This window comes from Musca autumnalis, unplaced genomic scaffold, assembly GCF_047663935.1.
Source record: "Musca autumnalis isolate F117 unplaced genomic scaffold, ASM4766393v1 scaffold_3, whole genome shotgun sequence".
NCBI classification, from domain to species: domain Eukaryota; kingdom Metazoa; phylum Arthropoda; class Insecta; order Diptera; family Muscidae; genus Musca; species Musca autumnalis.
Genome location: NW_027411866.1, coordinates 130,433,299 through 130,440,166, shown reverse-complemented (window position 1 = coordinate 130,440,166; position 6,868 = coordinate 130,433,299).

The window sequence follows — 6,868 nt, the reverse complement described above, 5'->3', positions numbered from 1 at the left end:
AACTCCCTCTACAGTTAATTTTTCACAATTGACTTTTCCTATCTTATAATATTGACATCTTTGAATAATGCCAGAGTTCTCTCTAAAACAAACTATTCATGGTATAAGTAAAGAGGTAGATTTAAATGAAAAAAATCTATAGAACCCTTGTTTTTCCTGAATTCCTAAAACTTCAAAATTAAGCAACAAGTGGGTTTGTTTACAACACCAATTTTGAGCATTTTATAAAAATCGCGAAAAATGAATGAAGGACCAACGTTTCTCCGCATAATCAAGTTGTGGATATGATAAAATGTTTGTTTCAATGATATCCTGGCGAATTATTTACATACAAATGTTCCAAAAATAATTAAAAAATCATTGAATTCGATTGTTTTTAAAATTGTTTGACATATTATTCAAACACCACACACACATACACAGTTTGTGTATATTGTTTTGAAGTTTTAGGAATACTCGAATGAAAAAATTTAAATTGACATAAAGCTTTGGCTAACCTTTCTTATTAAACCATGAAACTATTGAATCCATCGAAGTAAGCTCTTTCTTTATTTTCCTTATTTAGTTGGCTCTGTACAAAACATTTTTTATATAAGCCGAACTAAGAACACATTTCCATTGCTCTCTATTTGTGCGTTTACTTGTCCCATTTGGAATATCCTGTTGTTGACTCCATCGAAGTCTTGGCCGTCCAGTTCTGCGTGTACCGCCATACGGCACGTATTTAGTCGCCTTTTTTAGCGGGTTCTTCATAGTTCGGTCTTATGACATGGCCTAGCCGTTGTATCTCGATACGTTTAACTATACTCATGTCGTTGTATGGCCGATAGAGCTCGTGGTTCATACGACGTTGATATTCACCTTCAACGCATATTGGCTCGTAGATCTTTCGAAGAATTTTTCTCACAAACACACCAAGCACTGCCTTATCTACTTGCGCAAGTACCCACGCTTTGGAACCATACATTAGCATGGGTAGTATCAGTATTGTGTAAAATGTTATTTTTGTTAACAGCGATGTAGCTTTTGTTGCCACTACTACTACTATTCTTCTTGTTTTTTTCACACCTGATGTTGTTTTTTGTGTTTATGACGATGCCGAGGTAGACGTAGTCCTTAACTTCCACAAAATTATATGATCCAACTTCCAAAGTACCACCGTGGTGCAATGGTATGCACACCCGCCTAGCACGCTGAAGGTCGTGGATTCGATTCCCCGGGCAAGCAACATCAAACATTTTGCAACGATGGCAAAATACCCCTCAGTAATGTTGGCGACATTACCTGAGTATTTCATCCTTGTAAAACTTCTCTACAAGTGGTGTCTTAGACACGCCGTTCGGACTCGGCTATAAACAGTAGGTCCCATATCATTGAGCTAATATGAATCGGGGTGCACTCATTGATATGAGAGAAGTCTCCCTTGTCCCTCCTGGGATTATATATTATAACTTCCACAGTCGGTCTGAATTCTACGGACGTATTTCGGTCGATACCATCAGCTTGGTCATGTCGCTGTTTACTGCCAGACCGATTTTAGCAGATTCTCCTTTGACCTCCTTAAAGGGATCAGTTACTTATTTCATTAATCGTGTTATGATGTCAATATCGTTAGCATAAGCAAGTAATATGCGACTATTGGTGAAAGTTGTGCTATTTCTTTTAATAGTTGTATCTTATATAACCTTTCCCAGCCGAACGTTGAAGAGATCACACGAAAGGCTGTATCTTTGCCTGAAAACTCTTTTGGTATTGAACTGTTCGGAGAGGTTCTATCCAATTGGAACTGAGGACCAAGTATCAGTTAAAGTTATTTTACGAATGAGCTTTGCGGGGATACCAAATTGGGATACCTTTAAACGTAAGGATCTGTGCAAGGCTGCTCTACAATCGACAAAAATATGGTACGTGTCGAACTGCACCTCTTTACCCTTTTCCAGGATTTGCCGCAAGGTAAACATCTGGTCAGTGGTGGATTTCCCAGGTCTAAAGGCGCATTGGTAAAGCACACAATCTTATTTCCTTTCTTGTGGACGCGACACAAGTTACAATCGTCGGGTATGCGTTCTTTCTGGCAGATGGTGCATACACCTTATCAGCGTGTAGTCTCCAGTAGAATTTTTGGATTACATTCTGGCTCCTGTACACCTCGATTTTTTCATATTTCCGCTTTCCATTTTCTCTATTTTTCCTGTGGAAAATATGTTTTTCCTCTCACCTTTTCTCCTGATACCTCTCACGTTTGCTATGCGTGGCTACTGATAATAGAGTAGCCCGCTATGCCGTATTCTTCCCTTCGGATGCAGCATGACAATCCTGGTCATACAATGGGTTGGGTTGCCTGGTGGAGGTCTCTGACATCGGCTCTTTACATGGAGTGGACAATAATTTGCCACTGTGCTGGTATGTTATCGGGAGGGAGAGTGCTTTGAATAAGCAATTGAGCTAGTGGAGTGGAATATGCTGTGGCTATTTGTTGTGATTGCAGCTTACTGATATCCAACGTCCATGTTGTGTCAGACTTTATTTGCTTTTAATGGGGTTGTTGCTGCAACAAGGGTGTGGTCCATGTCTAAATTTGCTCCTCTGTACGATCGTACGTACAGCACGCTCGATGAGTGTAATCCACTTATCACAACATGATCAATTTGATTTCAGGTGCAGGTGCCATTATTCATGTCGATATGCTTTAACCTGACGCTGCTAACTGTCATATCTTTTTCCGCTTCGAAGTCCGAGAGACTGAATTTTTCTCTCCAATTTTCTCATTTAAATCGTCTAGAATAAGTTTAATGCCATGACCAGGACATCGGTTGTATGTTCTTCTAAGCGCTCGTAAACTATATATTCAGTCTGTTTGTCCTTGTCTTCAGTTGGAGCACGAGCGCAAACAAAGCTGATGTTGAACAATTAAGCTTTCATCCGAATTGTAGCAAATATTTCATTCGCCGTGGTTAAGCTGGAGAACAGATCGTCTAACCGCTTATAAATCCGCACAGACTCATACTTGGCATTGTTGTGACGCCTTTCCCAATCCATCGTATTTCTTATATGGATGTTATATTGGCGCTGTACTTTACAAGTACATCTGGCAGTGCGTTAACTGATCCTTCTCTATAAAGAATCCGAACATTCCAGGTGCAGATTTTCAGATCATTGTCCTTTAAACGTTTGCGGGAGTCGTCAATTTTAGAGGGTTTGTTTTTCTTTTTCATTGTTGTTTTTTTATAGTACGATGTTTTTTGGAGTGATGGGTGACTAGTTCAACGCCCAATCCAAGTTTTTAATGTCCTTAGGGGTAAAATCTCGGCACATGTTAGGTCACCTACTTTAACTGGCACTTCTTAACAGTAGCCAGAATATTTGTGGTGCCATGGATTTCTCTTCAGAATTCACAGTATTCGCAGAAGATTTTTGAAGCAGTTTTTACAGCAGATACTTAAGGACATCTCTTTAGCCGATTTCGGAACAGTGGGGAAATGTTCGGTAGATTCTCCTGATTTTGAGCATTCAGCTCATTACAGAAATCTTGGTGTTCGGATTTATATCTCAAATACATATCACGTTCTTCTATCCCTAACAATATTATATCTATTTATTCATATATTTTTTTTCTTCTTAAACATTTTACCATGGCAGTATTATCTCCAAAACAAACTATTGAACCCATCCGAGTATGCTCTCAGATGTACTTGACGGTGTATTGTGAATTCCTCATGGCAAATATCCGGGAATATGGGGGTCATTCTAGATTGCGGTGATGATGGTTTGAGGGCTATGTTATAACCATCAGCTTTATGTCAGTCGTCAGCCACATGGTCACAGCCGCCGTTGTCGCCTAACATACTTCAACTGCACAAGCATTTTGTCAAGCTTTGCATATCCTCCATGTCTTTACTCTCCTTTGCCATAAGCTAAAAATGCGTTTGACTTTAGATTTACCTAACAAACTCATTACAGGAAAACATCCTTATACCCTGTCTTTTAGTTGGACATCTTTTGGTTAATGTGTTACAATGTCGGTAAGCCAAAGACTCCAATGCAATTTAAGTAGTGTTCTATGCACAGCATACTCTGTCAAACGCTCTTGCTCTCTCTTTCTCTCTTTGTTTGCATATCACAGTAGTCACTTACAACGTTGTAACCATCATCAATGTCATCATCATACATCATATTTGCAACATTTTTGACATTTAGTGTAAGCTATTTCCTTTGGGCTTTCTTTGTCATCATCTAGGGGAGATATGTTGAAAAGAGATGGTTGTTGAAAATCATGGTGGTGATTGTTAAATTTTTACACTTTACTAGAAGATGCAGACAAAATATGAAATTGCATTTGAATGAAATATTTGGCTGATAAAATATTGTCAGTTTTTTAAGTCGAATGCATAATAGGCATTCAAGCGTACCGTACTTTAAGTTACACTACTTCCTTCAATTGACTTGCCATAGCTAGTGTAATCTTTATTATTTGATAATAGCAAACCCCCGTCCGCATTGCTGGCGCGTCGTAATGAGCTTTAATGACAACTTTTTATGGACTTTATGCTTGACAATACAAAAATAGGTATTTTCTACCTCATTTCTTCCGTCCATTATCAAACCGAGGAGAATTTTAAATTTATCAACAGATTTTGTCGGTAATCTTTTTTTCTCTTACGGACTTTGTCAGATTTTTCTCCTACTTATGCTGTTTTGGATTTATTATCGTCCATGTGCCCTGTCTTTATCATATAGCGATCTAATTATAAAAGTTAAAACAAATTGTTAAGTCGCTTATTTAAACTTATATGTTTTAGTTTTTGATGGCTGATGGACCGTTGAACCTCACCATTTAAGAAAATTTGTGAATATATCGTTTTTATTGATCGGGGGCGCAACAATCGTTGTCTCGAAAATTAATTTGCGAGCCGATGCACTCATACCTTTAGCAAATATAGCGATTATAAAATAATAGGCCGCCGAAATTCGTCTACAAATATATAGCATTTCGGATCATGAGACATTCCTAAACATTTTCTGAAAATTGCATGAAATTATGTTCAGTAGTTTTGGAAAAGTATGAATTGAAAAGAGTGGGAGTGGTAATCAGTTTTCTAGATACAACATATTTATTTTGGCTCCAAATTATAAGTTTGGCTTACAGAAAGGCGTGGGCTTAAAGAAAGGCGTGGGAAAGGTACCCAACCTCAACACTCGCAATTTTTGCAAATATAAAATTTTGCAAAAGCTGTAATTTTTATTTATATAGATATATTATTTTAAAAGAAATAGGGTATAGGGGAAGTACCGCGCCCCTTCCGGAATTCAAATAAATTTGTAGCCTATTTGAACCGGGGGACATCCCTTTACATTCCCTGGCAATTTCAGGAAAAAAGATTCAGTAGTTTTTGTAGAAAAATTAAAATTGAAAATTGAAATTGCATAAAAACCTAAGTCGGGTTATGGCGAACATTTCACAGAAAGAATTATCCAAATCGGTCCAGCCGTTCTCAACTGATGCCATTACCAACGGACGACGTTTAATTTTTATTTATAAAGATTTCTTTTTCCAAAGACGAGGCCTAAAAGTCTTTCATCGCATGTGTGAATTAAAAAGGTCTTCCCACAGAGCATCTACAAGATCACTTTTTGTCATACAAAACCCTAACAATGCGTTCACAAATGACAGGACAGTTGACTTCATGCATTGATTGTAAAAATCGTAAAACTTGCCTGAGTGACGTAGGCGTCGAGACAACTGCAAAAACAGTTGTAAAATTAGGAATGAAAATCATCGATTTCCTTTTGATTTCCGTTCACATATTTTGTTTTTGTTCATATTCTTTTGTTTTTAACACATTTCAATTATTATCTCACACATTTTTACAAAAAATGTCAAAAATTTTTTTAACTCTACTGCCTGGGGAAAAATGATGGACAGCTGGGAGACAGCCGACAAATGTATGTATGTATGTGATAGTAAATCAGCGTTGTATTTGAAGAAAAATTGTCTAGTGAAAACGCCTAGTAAAGGGCTATTTTTTCCTTTAAATTCATGTTAAAGTCTTCCTTTTATACCATCCACCATAATATTAAGGGTATAATTAAATTTGTCATTCCGTTTTAACACATCGAGATATTCATCGGAGACCCTATAAAGTATAACCATGTCCGTCTTTTGAATTCAAGATACAGCACGCAATTTTTAAGATAGAGCTTTGTAGTTTGGTACGGAAGTTTCTATTACTCCTAGAATGTTTGGTATTGCAAATGGGCTATATCGGTTCACGTTTTGATATAGCCCCCATAGAACGGTACCACCCCATTTTCGGTATTTTGAAGGTTTTAGCCTCATTATCACACCAAAATGGCTGAAATTTGTTGCTTAGTCTTCGTTGGTGGTATAAAACTTTCTCACAGAAATTTGTCGGTATAGGCCGACGTCTTCATGTAACCCCCATAGAAAGGTACCTCCCGATTTTCGGTATTTTAAAGGTTGTGGCCACAACAATCCACCAAAATGGCTGAAATTTGGTGCTTAGTCTTCGTTGGTGGTATAACACTTTCTCACAGAAATTTGTCGGTATAGGTCCACGCCTTCATATAGCCCTCATAGAAAGGTACCTCCGGATTTTCGGTATTTGAAAGGTTGTGGCCACAATAATCCACCAAGATGGCTGAAATTTGGTGCTTAGTCTTCGTTGGTGGTATAAAACTTTCTCTCAGAAATTTGTCGGTATAGGTCCACGCCTTCATATAGCCCCCATAGAAAGGTACCTCCCGATTTTCAGTATTTTAAAGGTTGTGGCCACAATAATCCACCAAAATGGCTGAAATTTGGTGCTTAGTCTTCGTTGGGGGTATGGAACTTTCCCACAGAAATTTC